The 26,312-nt window shown below is 26.6% G+C and overlaps 1 protein-coding gene and 1 long non-coding RNA gene across 6 annotated transcripts in view; one reads left to right on the top strand and one right to left on the bottom strand.

Moving 5' to 3' along the window:
• The window catches only part of LOC123261000 (agrin-like), a 336,839-nt gene that overhangs the window by 248,498 nt on the left and 62,029 nt on the right, over positions 1–26,312 (top strand). The window lies entirely within an intron of this gene.
• On the bottom strand, positions 1,304–23,710 carry LOC123261052. Its single transcript, XR_006508602.1, has 3 exons — positions 23,610–23,710; positions 3,358–3,458; positions 1,304–1,525 (listed from the first exon to the last, which is right to left on the bottom strand). It is a non-coding gene; the product is annotated as an uncharacterized LOC123261052 (long non-coding RNA).

Below are 26,312 nucleotides of genomic sequence, written 5' to 3'. Positions count from 1 at the left end.
GTTACGCATACAATCTGTGCTTAGTATAGTTGTGCTCACTATTTTTCGGTCTCACGTGATGTGAAATGTTAAGTTGTTATAGATAAAATGAAAAAACTATTTTTACTCCAAGAATACAAAGTATTTTTAATCAAGTATTCTTAAAATATTACTTAAAACATCTTTAATTTACCTGAAAATCGACAGTTAATGTTCACTCTATCATAATTAGTAAGACACTTTACAGATACTCAATAATGTAATATTAATGATCATCCAAATGCGTCGACTTCATACTACTATCTGATGAAAACTGGATATCGATCATTTATTTCAAGCAATGGCTCAAAAATAAAACTTTGAGATTGATTTGTTCTTAATTTCTTTACTCTAGCTATGCTACTGTAATTTGATTATGAATCTTATGTTGAAAGATGTAGTGACATTGAGGATAATGTATTTGATTCACTGTTTAAGGTAGTGCTACCGGTTTTAGAATTGACGTTCAGAATTTAATGAAATTTGGCATATTGGTACTTTATAATATCATAATTAAGCAGTAAAATTTTTGGAAGCCTTGGCAAGTCCTGACAAAAAGATATTAATATTTACATATTTTTGCCTTAACCATTGATCCTTATATGGAAAATCAAAGACTTTATTTTATTTCACAAAACTGGACGTTCAGATTCTTATAAAAATTAAAACAACAAGAGAAAATAACATCTAGAACATATTTAATAACAATCAGTATGGTTTCCAAGCATATGAGAATATTTATTAATAAAAAACATTCAAAATTTATCTTTGTCTCTCTTTATCCAGCGTGATTTAGTATAAGTAAATCTACTACGTTAATCAAATAAGGTTAGGTTTTGGGATTTGACTCTTGTGGTAACGGTAGTACTACCATTAAGCTCGAGAAATTAATTGATAACAAATCTGAGAATTCTTTATTTCAGAAAAAAATAACAGACTTTATGTAATATTTTTTACCGTATTAATTGATAGTTTTTTAAAATAAATATGCTTCATATAACAGAAATCAATTGTTTTCTTAGTTTTTGGTCTAATCTACTTGCAAATTTTGAACACCTTGTTAAGTCGAAAACTCGTTAACTTGAAGTTTTTATCACTTCCCTTGAAGTTCGAGTTATCGAGAGTCCACTGTATTGTATACAATTATTTATACTGAGTATAATTTAAATTGAAAAATATTGGTACAATAGATGATAAAACATCGATATGCGACACCGCATCTATATTGAAATAAAGATTTAGAAGTAAATGAAAAAAACAATCTCATATGATTAGAAAATCCTATGAAGTTTTTAGCTAGCCGTCAGGATTAAACGAGATATTAAGTGAGAGCTCATAAATTTATACAATGGAAGGAAATGGGTTATAACATAAATTACAAATCTTAACTATGCAGTGGAATTGAGTTAGCTTTACGAGAATTAACTTACAGAGATTTCTGATGAAACTTGCCAATTTTGCGGTCATTAGCTATCAAGACAATGAATCTTAATGATTATAAGACAGCCTGAAATAAAAATACAAATCAAGTAAATAAGAAGTTTTTGTATTATTTTATCTAAATAAATTATTATTTATTAGCACTATAATTTTATTATTACTTCCATCTATTACAATGCAAAATTCAAATGTCAATTTTTGCAAAAAAATTGGTTTTTGTTTTTGAATAATTAAAATTTTATGAGTTCATTCATCAACAAACTACAATAATATATTACAAGCCACTCTGCAAATTTCATGTCCCTAAATCTTCCTAAAACTTTTTTTCTCTCCAACATAACAGATGAGTGAAAATATATCACGTCTTCAGCGGCATCAAGTATTCATAAACATTTATTTTTTTGTGAACGTGAGAAACTATCACCGCGTTATGCTCAATAATAAATAAGTGAACATTATATATATATATATTGAATCATATTCAGTTTCTCGGGAAAAAAATTGAAAATTTTGCAAACAAGATTTACAAAATAATTTATGATAAAAAAAAATAATGTTTATTATATCATCACTTAAGCACCGAATGTTAATTGTTCTGATCTACTTAAAAAATAATTCACTATTACTTCATTGTAATATTTATAAAAAATGAATTCATTTTGATTAAATTAATAGATCTTGCGACTGTAAAAAAAGGCGAATATTTATAACAACTTTCTATGTATGGCTCGTAAAACTAACATCTCGATAGATCTCAAATTTCTATCATCTGTAAGTCTTGATTAACTTCTGATTGTTGTAAGACTCACCTAAATTAATACATTCATTCAATATTTACTGAACAGGAATAGATTTTTTTTTAATTTTGTGTGAAGATGTCTTCTAAAAGAATTGACTGAATTAAATTAGTTCTGAACAAATCAAGAAGTTTCATCAAGATTAAACCCTGATTCAATTCAAGATTGAACAAACCAGGGCTTGGTAGATTGATTAAGCAATCATATTAAATGAAAAAAAGAGTGTGTGTACGTTATAAACGAAAAATAAAAATTATAATTGTTTATGTTGATAAAAAATTTTCTTCGATACGGTCATAAATGATCAAATTTCAGAAGTGGCTATATATGGCTTGATCTGATTATGTATGCCCACATCAGACTATATATGAGAATAAAGAAGTATTATATATAATTTTTCGGTTTCATATTTTATCTAGAAATGTACACATCACTTAAACAATAATTAGCTTAGTAGATAATCAAACTAAAAATTAATGTTGAAGTCAATGAGTTCACATTTTCATGCTTAAGACATGCCAAAGTCATTCAAAGTTAATTTTCTTGTAAGAAGACGATTCAGCGATCATGTACCCTCTATGGAAGATTTTCAAAATTATTATCTTTAGTTGAAAAATTATATATGGGTATGTTTGACCGTATTAGACCTGATAGAGGCTTATAAAGCCAGATATATTCTGATATAGTTTTATATGCCCATATATAGCCTAATGCGGTCAATTTTTATATCAGTTCATGTACTTATCAAAAATGATATATGGACATATCAGATCATATTAGACCATACATTCTTTTCAATAAATTCTTTCATTTAATTTTTCTATTTTTTCTGAATTAATTGAGTTTACCAATAAAAAACGCTGTAAAGAAAACTCAAGACTTCTAGGACTCAACAATCTGTTAAAATGAAGTCATAAAAGTTTGAAAAACTAAAAATCTATAAAAGTTACATTTGAGTTACCTCGTAGGGTCAACCAGCGGATTTTTTTTTCTTTTATAATAGAGTATAAATACAGTTACAAAAATAAACAATGTGATAGATGGAATAATTTTTTTTTCTGACATTTTTGTCGATATTTAATTAGTCATCATCAATGCATACCTCTCGAATTTTACTTTAAACTTTTCTCTTTTATACGATATCTCTCAAAGGACGATGAATATTATATGGAATTGACGTTGAACATTTTCATCAGTTATATTCTAAAAAAAGAAAATATTATACCGTCAAGGAATTATTACCTGGCTGCGGTGAAGTTAAAAGAAGACAAATATACTTCTTCTGTGTAGGTAATAATATGTATATGCAAGTGTATGTATACATGTACCAACGATTCTACACATCCATCTTTATATGTTCGTTTTTATCTGCTATAGACGGAACATAGGAACTGATATTGAGAAATGAAATGTCAAAAAATTCATTCTAATGAGTGACAACAAATAGATGAAAATTTAAAACCACTACTACTCTTTTTTAATATTCCAACACTGAATTTTTTTTAATGTCTTATTATTGTCTGAATGTCATTGAAATATATTAATACAAATCGACGTATTTTTTTTCACTTGTTTATTTTTTTTAGCTATTGTACGATAATAGAAACTTTATGCAGTCGTTTATCATGTGATAATTTATTCAAATCATCCGCTCCATTTATCTGAAAAATTCAAGTTAAATCTGGATATTCTAGTCTTTAATAATTTGTTATATTTTACATAATTTTTATCATCCACAGATTCGGTAGAATCTGGCGCCAAGTTCCGTTCAAATCCGTTGTAAACGGAGCGCCAGACTACCGAGTGTGTTTACTGTAAGCAGAACGGTATTTCGAGGTTGCAAAATTTTATTTAATTCTACGGTACTTTTTGTTCCTAAATTTTATATTATAACAGTAATTCATACTTTATTTTACTGATATTAGTTCATTATATTCAATTATAACAATTAATCTACTTGAAATTATTAAATTTTATCAACGCAAACTATAGCAAGCTCAAAAATTTCGATCCTGACTTTTTTTCGATGTAAAAAGTGATATGCCACAGACTAAATAATTTGAGAATGCATGGTAATCCTCCAATAGATAGGAAACTACAGTTAAAAAAATACATTTCACAGCTTGCATATACCCGCCAGGGTGCGCTGGAATTATTTTTACATAAACTGTAGCTTTAAGGGGATAGTTTGCTATGAAAAATGCAGCCAACGCGAGATTTAAGTTGGTACCAATTGTAAATTTTTATTATAATTACAAAAAATACTAAAATCTGAACAAAAATAGTTTCACTGTAAAAAAATCACGCCAAGTCCACGTTCATAAGACTATTAAGAAAAAAGAAATTTTTTTTTTCTTTACAAAAAGATATAAAAAGATATAAAATAAAAAAATTAAGAAATCCAAGTAACCGATATGATTGTATAAGATTTTCGGAAATTAAAAAAAATTTTGTTGTAAATTTAAAAATTAAAAAAAAAATTTTGGAACGTACTTGGTGTGCGTCATTGTGTATTTCAATTTTATTAAAGTCCTAGTAAATAGATTTTACGAATTTCATTAAAAGTAAAATATTTTGCAACCACGCACACTAAATACGTTCCAAAATTTTTTTTTTAATTTTTAAATTTACAACAAAATTTTTTTTAATTTCCGAAAATCTTATACAATCATATCGGTTACTTGGATTTTTTTATTTTTTTATTTTATATCTTTTTGTAAAGAAAAAAAAAAATTCTTTTTTCTTAATAGTCTTATGAACGTGGACTTGGCGCGATTTTTTTACAGTGAAACTGTTTTTGTTCAGATATAAAGTACTTAAAGTACCTTTAAAAGAACCCATGCCTATTCGGAAGACAACATTCGACGATTTTTCGTAAAGTAACCCAGCCTAAGGACTGGTAAGAATTATTAAATTAAGAAATCGTTGATTATTGTTCAGAATATTATCTAATAGAAGAATACCTGTGAAAAAAATTTCTATGAGCGTAAAAAAATACTTTATTATAATTTTTAATACATCAGGACATAGCAAAACAATGTGTAAGGATGTATCAGAACGTATTAGGCCAAAGAAAATTTTTTTACGGAATGATACAATACGCATAATAGAATTTTAAATATCTCAGAATATTCTGATTACGTTCTGAAAATGTTTCAGTATTTTAAAAAGTTTTCTGCGATTTTATGCAAAAGTTTCTGATTGCTCTGAAAATTTCATCAATCAATCTTAAAGTTTCTAACTAACTCATAAACAAAGAAAAATTTAGAAAAAAAAATTTTTAAAGTTTTTAGAAACATGAACACAATAACTTTCTTAATAATAATCCAATATATTTGAAGGTAGAAAGTTGTTGATTTTATATTTTAAGTAAGTTCTTTTGTAACCAATTAGATTTAATTATAGATTATATAATGGGTGTTCGATTTCATACTGACTAATTAGATGAATATTTTTAAATACCAAACATCAATCATAAAATCAAGATTATTATAACTGGAAATTTTTGATATTTTTTTTAACAATAATATTTTGTACAATTGTTTTATTTTTGGGATTCACAGGAATGACCGATAAGCCGATTCATCGGTGAATATCCAGGATGAGGTTTCGAGTAACTCAATCAGTCGTTAGCGAAACACCGGAACTCGTAACGTGATTGAGAACCAGCATAGTAGTATCGACGAATCGATAGCAGGAGGAGTCGGGCTAGGGTAGAATGACGTTAACGAAAACTTCATTAACTGAGTCGTATAGATAACGATTACTTCTTCCCTTATTCTGAATCCATAAGCTGCACTGTCCTTTTCTTCTTTTTCTTATCGTTATCTGCCCCGGCTATATAACTCGACTTTTTTACTCTAGACAATAACTTCAAGAGATTTTTGCTATGAATATTAAACGTATATATGCCATTACTGAAAATAAAAATGCAATCGAATATTCTGATAAGTATAAAAAGAAAATGAAAAAAAAAAAAAAAATATTAAATTAAAATAAAAGAGGAGGAATTCAAAGCTTATTTACATCAAATTATATAAAATTTTAGGTTTTTTCAAGTCATTTCCACTTATTCCATAATTTTGCTCCAAAAAAAATTTTCCCAGAGTTTATCTGAAGTTCTAAAATTACCTTAATCACATTATAACACAAGTTTAACCAAAAAACCTTATTATAGGCATTTTTTATCGATGAACAAAGCCAACAAATTTGTATTACTAGAACTTTAACCTAATAAATTTTAAAGGATTCATTTTTAGAAAAAAAAAAAAAATCATAAGAAACTGTTTTTGTAGAACATTTTCTCTCTTACAAAATATGTTCTATTCTCACGGCCCTTATGAGCCATCAGAGTTACAAAACTCAAATTTAAAAAAAAATTTTCATTATATTATTTAAATTTGAAATAAAAATCTGCGATGAGCGAACTCTAAATATTAATTTCAAAAACTACGCTGTTTACAGACTTTTTTTATAATCTCCTCGAAAGTATTTCAGAAAAATTTTCGAAAAACAACCAGAGTAAATTGTTGAGTAGTGAACAAGAATATACCTTACCGCGTCTTGTCAAATTTTTGCACGCCTCATAGCGTGAATCGCGTGAGGTTGTGCTTTATACTCGACTCATCAAAGTCAAGCAATTTTGTGATCTTTAAATGCCTCTATCACAACCATATTACACTTATACAAAGATATAAGTAGATGTACACCAAAAAAACACTTAAATTAAACCATCTTTTACTTTCTAAAATCATTTCATGTTGCTATTTTGAAAAAAATTTCACGTGGACGTCCGGATGTCACCCCATTTTGGATGTACCAACGATTACTCCCGAACAAATTGATATTTCAAGACGGGACCTTTTTTATTAGTTTAAGAATTCGATGAACTGGGTCCATATTTCATATCAGTGGCTTAGCTTACTTATTTTTTTTAAATTGAATTTTTATTAAAATTCACTACGATACAACCGTGCAAAGCCAAACGAACTTTTCTTATTTGTCACGTGAAAACTATGGCGCCATTTAATCAAGCTACATTTTTTTAGACTGCGTGCGCATATAACAAGAAAAAAGGGCGCCGATATTTAAAAAAAAAATAAAAAATACTCTGTAAGGAATTACTTAATTATAATTTTTTTTTTTTTAATCAATTGCATAATTAATTTTTTAATTAAAAAATAAATGAGCGTTCTGAGGCGTGCACTTTTGGATTTTTCAAACTTTTTTTTTATTTTAGTGATAAGAATATACTTCTGATATATATTGCAAACTGTGGTTTTAATTATAATTTTCATTTTTCACTCCTACAACATTCATAATTTCCAGATAATTGTAGTGTTTATAGTCAGAATTATAATTAGTTTTATAAGCTTCAAGTTAATAGTACACCATTGTGATGATTGAGTACTGATAATACATACGTATGTAAGTTATTTGTATCCCCGGATCTCTATGAGAGATTAAATCGTATTGTCTAAAATTAAATCCCAAGTAGGGTATTATATCACGCTCGCTACAGTATTGATTATCAAATACCAAACTAAACAATATAGTATATCTAATAATATTGAATTCTATTGATATATATTCTATTATAAAGTATGAAACATCTAATTTCTTAATTTGAAATTCTTAGCTTGACTAAAGTTTTCTATAATAAATAGATTTAGAGTCTGCTTAATATTGAAAAATATCAGATCAGATGATTTGACATGGAGTTACTCTTATGCATTCATGAAATGATGAAAAAACGCGGTTCCTCAACCCTTCAATTAGCTAACCATGAAAAGACCAAAACGATCGCGTGCTATGTAATTTCTCAGTTTTTATATTTCAAGAATGCTTTTCAGGTGAGTTTACAAGAACTTTGATTATATCGGGCAATATGAATCGTAAATCCTATTCCTCAGCGCTCGTTCGACATTTTTCAACGGCTTGAAGGAAAACATCTCTTTGTACACGGAGAGAAATGGATGGTAGATACCACTATACCAGTATGGGCGAGAACGCCATACAGTATGGTATCGAAGATTTTTGTCCATTATTAAATTGTACACATCGATGATTCGACCATTGCGGGAATGGTAACATTGGCGATAGTTATCACGGATGCCGCAATGCTAGTATGGCCGTCAGGCCCATACTGGCTTGCCGTATGTACAATTCTTTTGGCGAGTAGACCTAGCCAATATTGTGATATTAGCTACAAACACCATTGGAGTAACAAGAATGTTTATTTAATTATAGACGAAGGTTATGTCCGAAATATATTATATAAATGAAAAATGATATTAATTATTTCATGACATGATTGTTTTTTTTTTTTTATTTTTACTCTGATATGAATTGGTTTTAGTGAAGAAAAATAACAACAACAATCAATTAAAAAATTACAAGAATTTATGTCTGTCTTATAAAAAATATGAAAGAGATTATTTAAAAAAAATTTATTCTAATTAAAAAAATAAAATTTTTTCAAAAAACCAATTATCTTAAAACTTATAATTCAAAAACTATATTTATTAATTTATTAGAGTCGATTTGTTTTATTTAATTAAAATAAAATTGCAAGTGTCAATAACTAGGTCAGCGTCAGTAACTGGGTCTTTTACTTTATATACACTGATAGGACAATTATTTAATTTATTAAATTTTAATGAATATTTTTTAATATAATAAATATTTATTTGGGAGGAAAGTACATTTATGAATAGTTAATAAGTATTTATTAATAGTTAACAAATATTTATTGAAAGTTAATAAATATTTTATTGAGTGAATTTGTTTCACTTGCAATGTCATATGATATGAAGATTGCTTATGAACAAAAATCATCTTTATAAATTATTTGCATTAATTATATTAACGTTTATTATAAAATACCAAATTCTATCACAGCTCATAATTATCTTTTATATTTTTAAATATTGAAATCGTTAATTTATTTAGCGAATTAAATTATTATGTATTTCAGCTATAGAATTATAAAAAGTGTCAAAAAAAAATTGCTATTTTAGCTTTTTATTTTAAATAAATATTTGTTAACAGTTAACAAATATTAATTAACCATTGATAAATATTTATTAACTGTTAATAAATATTCGTTAACTGTTAACAAATATTCATTAACATTTAATAAATCGTATTTAATAAATAATTTACTAACTTTTAATAAATATTTATTAAATCCTATGATGTTAAAAAATCATTTATTAACAGTTAATAAAGCTTATTAAATAAAAACAAATCTTTCCGTCAGTGTAGTTTTGGTGGTAACACAAGAGTTTAATTGCTTAACACACCAAAAATTATAGTGGGAACCGCTAGTACCATTGCGTCATCAGCAATGTAGTATGGGTCTCAGGACCATACTGTCTTGTCAAGCCTGCTATGCATACGTGTAAAAAATACAATAGCACCATTACTATACTACATAGTAAATAACGCCATACTTATGGGACTCGTTACAATACTGAATTGCAATATTACACATACTATTTTAGTATCGGTCTGGAGACCATACTGACATTGTGTTAAACGCCATCCATTTCTCTCCGTGTAATCAATGAAAAAGTTTTGTCCCTGTATAACAACCTAAAATAGTATTACGTTGATCTTATCTCATCGATGAAAATACATGTATATATTCTAATTTTATTGTCAGCTCGTCAAGCTGATTTAAAAAATTCATATGGTTCAAAAATTTATATATATATTAGGGTGTTTCAAAAAAAAAAAGAAATTTTTTTTTTTAATGGTGTTGAAAAGTTGAAAGTACATTTAAAAATAAAAATTTTGTATACAAAGTTCCTCAAAGTTCCTCAAAATTTTGTATACAAAGTTCCTCAGATCAACCGTTTCAAAGAAATTTGCAATCAAAAATAACACCAATCAAAAATTTCAAATATTTTCCAATAAAATTGCAAAAAAAAATCATACTTTATATTGATATTGTTTTTTTTTTGTAAAATCAATTGAATTCTGTTAATTTAAGATTTTGATTTTTTTTTGCTTATTTACTCCATACGTAACTCACAAAAAGTACAAATACATAAATATAAAGGTTAAAATTATCAAACAAATGATTTTTAGGTCTCTTTTATAACAAATTAATTTTATATTTCATAAAGTTTATAAATTTTTGTAAGATGAAAATGTAAAGTTCCTGATCACACTAACTAAACAAACACTCATCATTGTATTTTATTAAAAATGTTAAAAAAATTATAAATACATTAAATCAATTCAATCAACTATAAAATTTGATTAATTTTTTTCATTTAAAAAATATTCAATGAGCTTTATTCAGCTCCGTCGATAAAAGTAGTATATTCGTTTGATTTGAGTAATGTAGTTAGTAAGCTCTGTGTTGGTAAGCTTGGTCGTTCAGTACCAATTTCTCTTTGTTGCTCTGCTTTCAATGCTTTGTTCTATCTTCTCGTCATTGTCTTTCTTTATTAATACTGATTGTTATTTAAATTCGTTATATTATTAATTTAATTTGCTTATAATTAAAATATATAAGTTATAAATTTTATGATCACAATGGTGAAAACAGTGTACTTGATTGGTGATGTATTAAGTGAATTTGGTGGAAAAAAATTACCTTCATTGAAAGAGGTTATATCACTTTTATTTTATTATCTCAAAACGAAAAATTTTTCAGTGAAAGAAAGCATATCAACCACTGTCGACAAATTTTTCGAAATTTGGTGTGTGGCACAAATCCCGACAAGAGAGAAAAGATCTGCTTTTTTAAAACTAACCTCAAATCACAATCGATGGAGGAATTTACAAAAAAAAACTGTAAGAGGAAAAAGTCAAAATCTCAAAAAAAAAAATGAATCCCTTTTTCGGGACGAATTAAATAAACTATTTGATATAGCTCATGCTTATGTGCTAAATTTACTGGATAAAGAAAAAAGATTATTTTATTTGGGACAAAAATCTTCCAGTCGACGTGGTTTTATTTCATATAATTCTCAACCAATTCCAGAAGATGTTGAAGATATGGTTGTTGATGTAAGCGATGAAAATAATAACTACATTAATAGTGATAACAATAATGAAGAGAACATTGATGTCAATTATGATAACAATAATGATAGTGGTACATTTGATGTCGGAGAGTTCGGTAATGACAATGTTGACTATTCTTGTACAGTTGAGACTGATAATGTTGTTAATCATGAAATATCAAGTCAAACATCTAAGTTATCCCAGAAATCTTTGGAAAGTAATACTTCTCGTATAATCTCTGATTATGAAGATGAAATTCCAAAACAACAAGTTCCTAAAATTGATCTAATGACACCAGAACTTGCTGCGGCTTTGGATAGAGCTAATGTGAGTAGTAGGTCGGCGACTTACATTTTTGCTATTTTATTACCTAGCCTAAATATTGATTGTGCAAGCGTAAACTTCAGTCATTTGACTATTCACCGAGCACGGTAAAAATTTCGCAAAGAAGCGACGTTAAATCTGAAAACTAATTTGGAAACTGATAATTATGTGCTATATTTTGATGGAAAACTGTTGTCAGATATTACAGGTATAGAACAAGTTGACCGGCTTCCTATTATTTTATCATCATCGGGTAAATTTCGACTGTTAGGAGTCCCCAAACTAGAATATCTGGAACTGGACAAAATCAAGCTTCAGCTATTATTACAACAGTAAAACAATGGAATATTAATACTGATAACATCAAAGCATTGTGTTCTGATACTACAGCGTCGAATACGCTGTAGTATTTTGGAAGTTATAACACCAATCAAAGATGAAATTTTGAAATTCGTTAATAATCAAATAGAAGTAAAATTTTTTAATCCAGCGCTAAAGAATTATCAACTGATGTTAAAGTGAAACATGAAAATTTATGAAGTTCCGTATAATCATCCATTTTACACTTAATAATTAACCCTGTTGTAAATAAAAATATTGGAAATCAATTTCACATGATTATTACACTCTTATAATCTATAATATATATATATATATATATATATATATATATATATATATATATATATACGATATATTGAGATATGTGTCTAGCCTAGGTCTCACAATTCTTAATGGATCTTAATGAAACCTTGCATGTAAACATTTCTTAAACGATTATCAAAGTCAAGTTAATTTACAAACAAAATATATCGTTTAGTTTGGGAACAGCAACAATTTGAAAATTTCAAAATTTCATATTTTCACTGCTTTTTTTTCAAATAACTATTGAACGCAATTTCCATAAAATGCATGAAAGGCATATAACATAAGCTCTAATTTCCATGTATAGAAGATTTTCTCGGATAAAAATTTTCCATATTTTTCATGATATTTTGCTATTACAGTCGTTTCGAAAATATTACTAGTTTTTGGGAAAAACAAGAAATCTACTTCCATTTCGGCTACCAAATGGCTTTTTTTTTATTTTAATTTCGAAATTACAGCAGGTGGTTTTGCATTGAAAATTGCTGTCTAATTCACTAAGGTTCCAAATTATATAAGTAATAGCATGTATAATTGAGTTTAAAGAAAGTGGTCATTATGGCTTCAAAAGCATGAAATGTATCAGGGAGTTAATAGTAAATTGACTTTCAATATTAGAAGATTGGTATAATGAAGCAAATTATAAACTAACCACGAGAATTATCCAAAAGTACCAACTGTGAAAGCATTTCACTTATAAATAATTTTATGTAGAACATCGATAAAAAAAAATAATTATTTACTGCATACTACAAAAATAAATTAAATAAATAATGTTAAAAAGTTAATTGTAAATAAATCAATCTCCGTAGAGGGTATTTATCTCCATACGAGTTCAACGCCCTCTTGCGTTTTGACAAGTGAATTATAAAAAGAACTAATTCAAAATTGTAATACGACAATCAGTTAGCTACGAAATTGTCTTCAAGCTCTGTTTAGAAATAAAATTATATACATGGCTATTCAAGAGACGAAAATTTTTTTACTGATTAAGACGTAAGAAGCAAATACCTGAATAATTCACACCATATACTTATTTTATTTATGTTGATATTATGACTGTCAGGTGTGATTTAATGTGACAAAATCGGAAACTTAATTTTTGGGTGATAATAAAGCATACCACCACGCGTTTACACTTGACAATTTTGCATCAAAATTGTGATATGTAAAATATAAGTATTTTAATCTGAAGAATATTATATTATGAGATTCAAATGTCATCATAATTTTAATAGAATATTATAAGTGATTAAAAATCAACCACCATTCTAAAGCAATTGACTCAGCCTAGCTCTAGACAAGCGATAAACATCAGAGCATATATAGTATGTTCACCGTAGTTTAGCGATGAGTCAATCTTGAATGGCGGAAGTAGAATGGAAGTGTCGAAGAGCATGTTCTACGGAAGGTAGCAAAATGGAGAGATATGTTTAGATTTGTGGAACAAACCACCAAATTTCCTGTTCGATCCCAATATACATCACTTTGTTGCCAGTAATATCATAATCACAATCAGGGAATGATATACAGAAGCTGATATGCTTGATAAACATCAGATAAAATGATTTTCAACGCATATCATAAACTGTGACTCAAAGTCAATAGGAATTCTATGAATAAATGATGAATATTCTTCCCTTCAATTAATTAAATTAAGGAGTGCACAAATTTTGATGGCACAAAGTATTACAAGGATAATTATTAGACGCGGCACAATACACAGTTTTTAGTCCGTATTAACCGTAGATTCTTAAAAGTTAAATTCAGTTTTTAAAAAATACATGCAATAGATTATTAATTAAGCAATTAACTCTATAAGCAAAAAAAAATTAACGAAGACGATCAGATATTTTCATAAAAAATATTTGACGTTTTAAAAAAAAAATGTAATTATAATTTATAAAATTAAAAAACTTTTGAGTAGGCACATAATTTATTATTTAATGTCATTTGCGAATTTTTCTGATGCTTAATTTTAACTGAAAGTTCTAATGAGATCGAAAAAAATTTAATGATTTACACTTTCTAAGATCGGTATAAGCGATCGTCCAAGACGACGAGTATTGGAAAAATTCTTGTGAAAATACAAAACTCCAGTTTCTTTCATATTTCTCAGTGCCAACTCTAGATGTGTACGTTGCATAATATAAGAAACATCACACCCCCCTCATTAAAAATGTCACTTGAATTAATCCAAAGATTTCTGCTATGTTATCGCTGAAACCGCACTACTCAGAGCATGTATCTTTATTGCAAAGACATACTCGCTACCTGACTTTTAAAACTAAAACTGTAAATGTGTTTCAGAATAATAAATGACTTTTCAACTAAGGAATAACTGTCCTTTAAACAACTCCATTCAAACGAAGCTAATTATAATTTAGTAATCGATAATATCAATCACATTATTATTAAAAGTTCAAGTTCACTTTCTTGTTTTTTTTTTTCTACTAAAGCAAATAAATCGATCTATATCGACGAAAAAAGTTCATCTTCACTATTCAAATTCCTCACTTAACTTGTTATTCATCAGTTATTGTGAAATGTTCAATATTATAAGATAATTAAAATAAATTCACGAATTAATTGATATCGGATTGGAGATCGTTAAAAAAAAAAAATTTGATCGTACCTCGTTAAATTTATTCATATTATTTACATCAATAATATTGTGAAATTTCAGTGTAAGTTAATATTTAGTTTAATGAGCCGCTCGAATATTACTCTGTCTGCTTTCAATGTTCATTAAGCTAACTTTATTTTATGTTAAAATAACAACAAAGATTGTTTAATTAACAAAATTTGTAGGTGAATTAATTGAAGATGGTGTTATGAGAAGAAAATTAATTCGAAAACTACGCAGTTTTCAATATTTCAACAAATACGATAAAAAAAATTTTTTTTTTCAAATGAATTATTTTCTTCAAAACTTCATTCTTAAAATGATCCTAATATAACGTTCAATATTATTTTATAATTTTTGAATTTCGAAAAAAAAAATAATTTCTCCAAATGTTTGCAATCTTACGGTAATCAAAGTACATAGTTATATATGACAATATTTGATTCTCTAAGATAACATCGAATATTTTAAGACAACGTAAACAACTATAAAAGCTCGGGCAAAAGGCATGTATTATTATGAATACTCAGATTAATAAGATACACGCATAAAAATTATTTGTTAGGACAACAAAAACAGGGATAACAAAAAAATATGCTGTGATAACAAATGAATTTACATACAATAACAAATCAACTAGTTTATTTAACAAGATCAACGAAGTTGTAATAACAAATGAGTTTTTACTGCTCTGAAGTTAATTTTGTTGTCTTAACAAAATCGCTTTGTTATTATAATAAATTTTTTTGTTGCAATAACAAAATAGTTTTCTTATCAATAAAATTTGTTACTTGAACAAGCTATTCCGTTGCTTTAACAAATCGATTTGTTACTTCAATAAAACTATTTTTTTTTAATAATTGAAAGATTTGGTTACAATAACAAAATAATTTTGTTGAATGAACATATGAATTACTTATTATAACCTATGTGTTTGTTAACACAACATATTATTTGTTATCCCTATATCGACATAACAATTTGTTGTCACAACTTATTTTTTGTTGCTTTAACAAAAAATTTTTCTGCGTGTATAATTACGTATATGAATCTCATATGATTACATATAGATCATATAAAGTTGCATACGAAATCACATAAGAACCATACATAGTCTATGCGTATATGTTCCTTAAATGTTCTTGTATAGTTCTAATCAAGACTTTCCCTTGTCTACACAGAAAAAAAAATTAGGAAAACGGTTGACCCTAAAGGCCATCCCTCTGCAACTTCCCGCTAATTCCATACTTAAGCGCTCAAAATTGCACTTACACGGAGAGAAATTTATAGGAACCTTTCCAAAAATTATGGGAATGATTCCTATAATAAAATGATCATTATAGGTATTAATCCTATGCTCATTATGGGAACCATAATGCATACCCATAATTTATTGGAAACATTCCTATATAATAATGAATTAGTATCAATATATTATGGGAATGGTTCCTATAATATTATAGGAATGGTTCCTATGATATTATGGGAATGATGCACATAATAATAGAAAAATGTTTATGTTCATAATAATAGAGCAATCACATCAAAAATATAAAGTAATTATTATATATTTTTTTGCTAATAAATTTTTTTTTTGTAAATAAAAATTGATCTTTCACTAGAGTGAAAAAATTTCTTTTTCATAGTTTTTATTCACGTGTTTACTTAATCTTAAATTGTTTATTCCAACTCAGTTAATATTGTGTTAGATAATATTGAAAAATATTGTAGCAATTCTAAAGTTTCTTTAATAAAAGGGATATTTTCTCACTATACAATTATAGGAGCAAGGTAGATATGGAAATTCATTGTTTAATTTTACAATTTCATTCTATTTTTACAACAAATTATTTATTTACAATACATATATTGAATATTTATTAAATCTACCTTTTCAGAATGTAACTTTTATTATTTATGTGAACAATATTATTTATTTTACATATTTTAAATGATGTTATTGGGAAGCAAGTAAAATTATCGAAATTACTAATGATTTCAAATGCTTCAAAGTGGTCATCGAAGTCACAAATAACTTGAGTTTTAATGATAAATATCTCAATATTATTAGGCATCATCACTATAATATTATGGGAATGGTTCCCATAATATTATAGGAATGGTTCCTATAATATTATAGAAACTATTCCTATATATTATGGGAACCATTCCTATATATTATGGGAATCATGCCGATATTACAGTTATAATTATAGGTATCGTTCCTATAATTACAGGAACCATTCCCATAATTATTGTAACATTTCCCAATAATTATGGGTACAATTCCCATAATTTAAGTAATGGCTCCTAAAATGGTATAGGAAAACATTTCAATAAAATTATAGGAATGATTTCCATATTTTTCTCTCCGTGTAGTACTTTTTTGAGTTCTTCGAGCTCAAAAATTTCGTTTTCGTGTGATTTTGAGCTACATGAGAATATGTGTTTAAATATGACGCTTTATAGACCCAGATAGAAACATAATAAATTCATATGTTACCATGTATGATTTATAGGAAATTATTTATGTAATCATACAAGATTCATATACGATTATATCTTATTGTATATGATGATATATAAATTTTTTCCGGATATATTTATATTAAATACCAATATTGAATTTTTACATCGAGTTATTATATTATTATTTATCAGATTTTATAGTGACCTCATTCTAGAAAGTAATTTAAACGAATATTGAAAAATAACAAGATCAAATTATATATTAATTTACTCTGTGCTAACAGTTACTGGTTAAAAAATTGAAATTACGTTCAATACTAGTCGATGTAAAAATTAATTCACTTTTTTAGTTAAAAAAAATTGATAATCGAAAAGATGTTAATTGTTACAAGAAATTTTATGCTTTTTATTTTGAATATAAATTACTTACAGTAAAAATTTACAGGTTTAGATTTAAACTAATAACTGTAAACTTCTTGTATATTTTTGTGATTTACAAGTTAATTTTGTTTGTAGATAAAACTGATTAAAAAATAAAAAAATTATTTTAAAAACTATTTTAAAAGAATGAACCGTAATAATAGAAAAATTATTAAGAAGTCTATTACAAAACCTTAATATCCACTCTACAATTTAACAAAGATATGACGGTTCCGTTTCTGGGCTCATCTTGGCAATAAAAATTAATTCTGTCACAGTTGTCTTTTCCTGCACCCGGCGGTCTTAAAAGTTATAACCACTTTTGAATGAGGTGAATCAACTCCCACAAACGTAACTTTCTACACGAAACTTCTACCCGAACTTCAACCAGCAACTGAAAGTCTTACTTAAAATCGCCACGAGCTTTACTATATGTGTTCGTGTAACCATACCTTTAACCGTAGCAATACCATAAACTCTTTTTGCTGTATTACTCCCGACAGTTTCTCGTGTTACGAATGCGTTTAATTAAGAAGTAGCTTTAAGAAATTCAAAATAAATATAAAAAGATATAAAAAATTTAAACGTTTTCTAATTTATCTTTATATTGTATTTATCAATTTTTTAATCCTTTTTTCAGTAATAAAATATTTTTTTATACAAAGAAAAAAGGATACTTCTGAATAATTTCTTATTTATGTAATTATTTAAAACTCTCAGAAAATTATATTATTAATAGTCTTCATTGTCCAACAGACATTTAAAAATTTTTTTAATTAATACTTGATTAAACATTTTGTTATATTAATCAAAAATAAATTGAATAGGCAAAAATGAAATTATTTCGTTTTTTATTACATTGATCGTGTCTAGAGCTATGTAAAATGAATAATTTATTAAATAACTAGAAATTAATTTCATTACAGCATAAGACTGTCAATTATAAGAGTAAAGAAGATATTAATTATAAAATATTTTATTAATAAAAAGATTTTTTTAATTTGACAGTTGAGTTACGTCATAAACTTCTGAACAAGTCATAATAAATGAGTACATGTTAAATTTGTTTAATTAATTTAAATCATGCCAATAATACACTAAAATCAAAATAATTCATTTGAATCGAAAAAATGAATTATTACGGAGATGTTTCGGAAGTACTCTGAAAAATAATCTGGAACGTCTTATCATAGAAATGTTCCGCCCCTGGAACTGTTCCGAAACTTTTCAGGAATTTTTTTTTCACACAGAAAAACAATAGTCTATAAACTAGTCTACAAACTATTTCTAAAAGATTTTGTGTAAAAATACTTAATCATTGAATTATAATTGATACTTGAACGAGAAACCTTACAATTAAGGAATAAAATAATGATTTTAATGAAAAATTTTTCTTAAAAAAAAATTTTCTATTTATTTAACTGATTATTTTTATAAAACTATGAGCAAATTTTTCTGCAAATTTGATTGGAGGCTCTCGACTTTTTATGCTTAAACTTAAACAATAAGATTATCATCGATAAAATTAATAGTAAAATTTTTTATGATGTATATTTTTTGGATAAAGCGTGATTGCATTGAATGTACATTTTACTATCGCATCAAATTTTTCCACTGATGTATTCACATTAAATGGTTTTCTACAACTTTTATAATGGACTCTAGTTAAAGGAGTATAAAATGCATTTCACAAAGGAGATTTTTAAATGAAAAACTCTGAAGTGATTCAACCTGAATCCATTAAAATATTCATACCGAAAAGTTAACTCCAATTAAAATATAAGTGATTTCTATCTCTGCGTACCAATATTTAGATCGTTACCTTCGGTACGTAAACTTTAAAAAATAAAATAAATTCCAACTGGTTGAGCTAGTTATTTTATTAGTTATATTGTATTCTCATAGCAGTAAGCTTGACTAAAAACACTACTAAATTCTTGATAGTCTGAATTGTGATAATTAATGAAACCATCGGTGACTATACTCATCGACAGTTCTACTGGCAGTTTTATTTTTTCATTGTCTTTACAGACTACTAAAAACTTGTGACAGTATAAAGTATAACAATGAAAGAAACGTTAATGGTATTAGGAAATACATACGGATATTTCAGGATATTTCTGACAGACGAATTCACTCGATTTTAGAATTAATATTTAATCTCTGTCGTAGTCAATCGTTAATTTAAACACTATTTCCGACGTCATTTATAATGCTAGGTTTTCCTACTTTTTAATAATATTTTAGTTTAGTATGCTGAGGAAATTATCTTGTCAATTAAGTTTCTGAAATTGTCACGTCAGATAAAATAAGAAATTCTTGTCAATAACTGATGAAACTATTTTAATCGTAACATAAATATTCAAGTTGTGAACTTTTTGATTTTATGTTACACGCATCTAATGTAAATATTTCATAATATCATGTTTATTTACTCATGTTAAACCAGATCTTTATCTATAATGCAAATGCATTAGATACGGCCCCAAATTGGGTCGTATCAAGACATGTCTGGTTCGATATGGCTTGACAGGTCCTAACATGACTCGATATGCTCATATATAATTTCTCGACCAAAAATTAATAGATTTAAGTCTACTGTGTTAAAATAAAAATTATTTCTTTATAAAATAAATTAAAAAAATTTTTTTTTTCTTTGAATTTTTTTAAAGAGCTAATTTGACATTGATTTTTCATTTAAACAATTACTAAATCAAGTTTTATTTAATACTACATGTTAATTGACATGTTTTTAGAAAATAGAAAATCGAAAAATTAATGTAACTTATTTATATTTATTGTAACTTATCTTATATTTTTATTGTCACATATAGCCTAATATATACCCAAGGTGACAAGATCAACCATATATCAAAACATTTTTTCACAGCAATATTAGAAAGTTTATTGGCCAAAAGCGCAAAATTAAATTTTTTAATAAATTCTTCTACACTGAAAGAAATTTTCTTTAAAAATTAACGTTAAATTCACGATAACCATGGAACGGATGGCATGACCTAATCATTTGTCAGTAAGTATTGTATTTTTTTGTATTGTGTTTATTAATATGCCAAGGCAATTAGCCGAATGGCAAGAAATTTTACATAATTGTATTTACAATAATAGCATACAAAATTAATTTAATTAATTTTTGCATAACATAAGTGTAAATATGATAAACTATAAAATACATTACATGTATTTGACGTATTTCACATAAGTGAAATAATTTTTAGCTTTTTTTCAACAAATTTTACCGAAATCTACTATAAATTTTATTAGGTTTTCGGTTTATTTTATCAAGTCTACCATAAAATAAATAAATTTTTTCGTAATTTATATTTCAAAAATGGTAATAAATAAAAGGACCGCATTAAGTCCCACGATTACAGTAAATTTAACGGTCATTTTTAATGAAAATTTCTTTCCATGTACAGGGTAAAGGTTCTGTAAAGGCTAAAAATATTTACCATTTAAGATAAAGTGAATATACCATTGATATTTACTTATTTGTTAAATAAGTTTTAGTAATTTCTATTATTTCGATGAGTAAATCAAAAAATCAATGATAATATATTATTTATTGGCAAAAGCCGATACAGGTGAAAATAAGGTTGGGTAAATCAATAAAAACTATAAAGTTAATTTTTAATAAGGTTATGGAGATAGGGCTTATGTAAGGGTAGATATCCGAGAAAGATTAAGTATAATGTATTGTCAATATTGAAGTTATAGAGGTCGTCGAAAATTCCAGTTAGACTATGGAGATTCACATAAAGTTTAAGTTAGGACATTAAGACTCACATATGAGCTCAAATTTATGCACAGATATAGTTATAGAAATTCAGTTTGAATTTTACTACTATAAAAGTTTGAAGCGAGCAATTAAATTTATAATTTATTGACTTTTTCTTATTATAAAAGAAAAATGACTTTTAATTGGTTAAGTATATATTGCATACTGAATTATTAAAAGTTATATACCTAGTTATATTCTATATCGTGAGCAAGACAAACGCATCAATGTTAAATCATGTCATTAATGACAAGGTTTCAATAAAAAAATTTTGTTATACATTATTCACTGAATATAAACATTTATATAAAATGAATTTGATGTCAGTAGTTATAAGTAAAACAATTATACTCAAAAAAAAAAAAAAAAAAAAAAAATGATATTGGTTAATTCTAAAAGTCAATAAATTATAAATTAAATGTAGTTTCGTAAATGTGCTAAAAGTACTAATGCTAATAAAGTTTTCATTTGAAAAATTAACTCTCTGCAAATCGTGCAAAATTATTCAACCGTTTTAGTGAATCCTGTAATAGTCAAAAAGAGTGATTGTATGCGAAGAAAAACGAATGAAATCGATTTTTAAAATTGTGAGCGTCTCTTTCATATATTATGGAAATTGTTTTTTTTTTTTTTTTTTTTTTTTTTGAAAGTTATTTAAATATTTGTAAAGTTAAACTATGGAATTAACTGGGTCAATATGATTATTAGTTGATTTTTATGTTACAACATAATTATGGGTTTTATCTGTTAACTATACATAATTATTTTTAATATTACTATGAATGCAATAAAAAATATTTTAAAAATGGTCGACGCTGCAGACTACCCTAGAAATTCTTTGCTACAAAACCAAAATTTATTTCAAGATCAAAACGCTTGAACTCAAAAATCTAATTTTTTACACGTTTCAAAATTTTTCTAGCTTGCAATTATAATATCTACGCTTTTGGGCTCTTTGAGTACATTTTAGAGTATCTAAAAATTCAATTATTTGACAAAAAGACAATGTAAAAAGTCTTACTTCAGAAAATATAATTTGGCAAATTGCTTAAAGTTTGTTAATATTTTTCTAATGTTGATAAGTCCAACTGTAAAAATTAATTGGGCTAATATGAAAAAAATTTTTTATTAATCCATTGTGTATATCGAAATTAATTGTGAAAAAAAAATTATCACTCTACCCAACATATTAAGGTAAATAAATCTGAAGATTTTCTAATTTTATACAACTCTAATTTGTTAATTGTTAAAATTTTTAATTTTTATAAACAAGCATTAGGAACAAATTTTTAATAACTATATGCACAATTTTTATTTCAGTTTGGAAATTCAAGGTCTATTTATTTCTTAGCAGAAGTTTCCTTGGCTGGGCTTTTGGCTACTTTAGGAGCCGCGGCCTGTTTCGGTTTTCGTGCCTTAGATTTAGCAGTTGGGGCTTTCGCAGCTTTTTTGACTTTTATAATTGAAATTAGTAACTAGACAACATAAATCTAGCCTAATGCATGCTCAATTGCTGCCGGAAACCGCTTTGAAGTCTACAAAATATTTTTAATGATTTAATTACTAGTAAACACAGACGTAGAAAAATTTTCTATGTCAAATTAGTTCCAAATTAGATAAATATTCTATAGGTTATTCACCTTAAAAAAAAAGTTTAGCAATAAAGCACCCGATATATAAGGTTTCTATAACTTTTAGTCACGCAATCTGAGAACAGCAATATACTTTCTCATAGTTTATATTACGTTAAAATTGAATGAACTATTAAATATCGGATTGCAAAACAAATCTTAAATTTTTGTTCTTAACCACCATTTGTGGTAACTTAAGATAATAGTTGAGAGTTTTACAAATTAAAAATTATTTACTAAAGTCAAAAAACTTGCTATCAAAGTATTAAACATAATTAAAATTATTTGTCACTTTTTCAAATTTTAAAGATAAATCAAGAGGTTCAAGGACTCTCAGTTAAGTGGATATAGTTGTAGGTATTGCTAATTCAACGATACTCCATTCATTTGGTTCAGAAGCTATAGATATATAACAAAAGTACCTCTTTGTATAAGAATTTTTTTCCCTTCTGAATAATACACACGTAGAATAAACTACACTGGTAGCATATCATCGGTACTTGTATTTTATTCCTCATTGGAAAATCAATATTGAAGGTTGCAGCGCCTCTCGAGCGCCGTTCGCTCGAGACGAATCTCAGTTGCCACGAAAATCTGTGACGCGCCAACTCCCACGTTACGGTGTAACGGTAGAGGCCAGAGCTATCTCTGCCAAACTAAACTTCAAAAGACCAGTCAGGACAAATTAACGTCTGTGAGTGAGGATATTGTGACTAACGGGGTGACTTTATTATATTAAAATAGTTACAAAAATTAATAGAGTATTTTACTACTATTATTATTTAAAAAATACGTAGCATCTTGCTATATCTGTTGCTGTTCAGTTATTTTTTCGATGTTATCGTCCAAAAACGTTCGCTCTATCCGCGCCATCTTGCGATATTTTAGCGCCCTCTCTATTATTTACGTGTCATCTGCTCCTTTATAATAACATGATCTTCATCAGTTACTACTCGACTATTTTTTTTTTATGCTATTAAATATTTATTTACTTAACCAAACTAATTATGAATAAAAATAATTTTTTATTTTTATTATTCATTAACTTTTATCAAGTTATAAATAGTTTGCTTTTATCGAGACTAGGTTTAACTCTAACTTAACATACATATATACTTGCTTCAGCAGTCACATGGTTCTTACTTAAGAAAATTCAAACACAAATAAATGTTTAATCTATACTTTCGCTTTAGTATTAAAACAACTTGTTATTATTATCATTGTTTGCACTCGAGTAACACTGAAATATCGTGAGTTTAAATGCCTTAAAGTCAATAAATACAAATTAGAACTACAAGTAGTCAGCCCTCAATAATATTTTGAAAAATATCATTAAATATGTTACAATGTGCAATGAGTAATTTAAATTTTTGAAAAAAAAAAAATGAGAAAAAATTTAAATTATAAATATTATTTGATCATAAATTGCCCAAGAAAATTTTGTTTTTAGTGGAGTAAAATTTTATCAAATTTAGTAATTTGCCAAGCCATTTTTGCCATTATAATTAACTAACAAAGTCCTCTGCGATAAATCCATGAAAAACTTTTTTGATTTGGTAATTATTTGAAAGTAAAATCTACTTATGTTATTATAAATTTATGAAAAAAATAAAAGTAATTGAGAGATCTAAACATAGAAATTTAACAGACAAGAAACGTAAATAAATTCCAATATTATATTATAATTAGTTAAATATAAATTTGATGATCCTAATTTAATACTATCGAATAATAATAATTTTGAGCGGCAGATAATTCGAGATAACGTTGAAATCAATTGAGAGATATATTATTGTACACAAACTCGAACTGTAATTGATGATCCAGGCAATAATTATATCAATAAATCTAATAACATTATGGACACTAATACTTAATAATGTCATATTTCATTACAAATATATGCAAATAAATTAAACGTCAAATTAAACAATTGATAATCTATATAGTAATTTGAACAAAAATTGTAGAGGTATTGGTCATAAGTACTGTAACTACTAATTATGATAGAACATAATAAGTGATAAAGCATGCGTTTATTAGCTGTGTAATCATTTACATACAAACAAAAATAAAAATAATCAATTTATACCGACAACAGTAGCATATAGTCAATCGATTCTTATACGGTAACGCAAGCGCACAAGCCTGTAAGCGACGATCTGCAAATGACATTCCTAAACTCCTATATAAAGCATTCTAGTATAATATTAAATCAACAAAAATTTAAGTAATGCAATAATTGAGATATTAAAAATCAGCTTCAGCTTTGTTATATTAATACTGAAGTAAGCGAATAACACTTTTAGGGTTGACAACCTCACGACATAGCTCGTAAATAGATGCGCCCGTTTTGTGTACTCATCTGTAACGTGACTAGACCTGTACACACCAAAACTAATTTTCTTTGTATGTACATAAAAATATATCACCTTGTTTTACTACCGCTTCTATTTAAATTAGATTATATTTATTGTTATTACGCTATTTTATAGCTGATTATTTGTACCTGCGATAATACTGTCAAGAAATCAAATCACACTAGAAAATTTTAGTCTTGTTTGTAGTTTACTGAAGAACGCTATTTCGTTGTTAACAACCACAATCTGAAATATTTATTAAAGTATCCAGTATTATTTATTTATAACCAATACATAAACTAAATTTTATTCCCCCTAAAATATTTTCCGAGAAAATAAATAATTCATAAATCTAAATCAACAAATATCTAATTTTCTAAAAGCGAAAATTTATGTAGGCTTGAATCGATGTAAATTTTTCGAAATAAATTTAAATTTTACCTTTTTTTGTTGCTGAGTTTGGGTGTTTGGAATCGAAAATTGAAATTTACACGAGGTGACACTCTCTACTTTTTAGCTTTGATCTATGTAAATATACATAGATCAATGTAGATTTAATTTTCCCATTATTTAGACCATTGGAGGTATAGATAAAATGCTGAATTCAGATCTCTGTAGATCTAAATTGTTTTTCTCTCGGATATTACTTCCAATATCCGTGTCTGAGGAAACATCAAATTATTCAAAAACTATGATGCTTATTCCAAATCTACCTCACTTTTGATGTTTAATTCAAATAATATCATTCTGCCTTACTTAATGTAA

Source organism: Cotesia glomerata, linkage group LG3, assembly GCF_020080835.1.
Source record: "Cotesia glomerata isolate CgM1 linkage group LG3, MPM_Cglom_v2.3, whole genome shotgun sequence".
Lineage (NCBI taxonomy): Eukaryota > Metazoa > Arthropoda > Insecta > Hymenoptera > Braconidae > Cotesia > Cotesia glomerata.
Note: the sequence above shows the minus strand (reverse complement) of the source record. Positions and strands in the feature narration are given on the sequence as shown.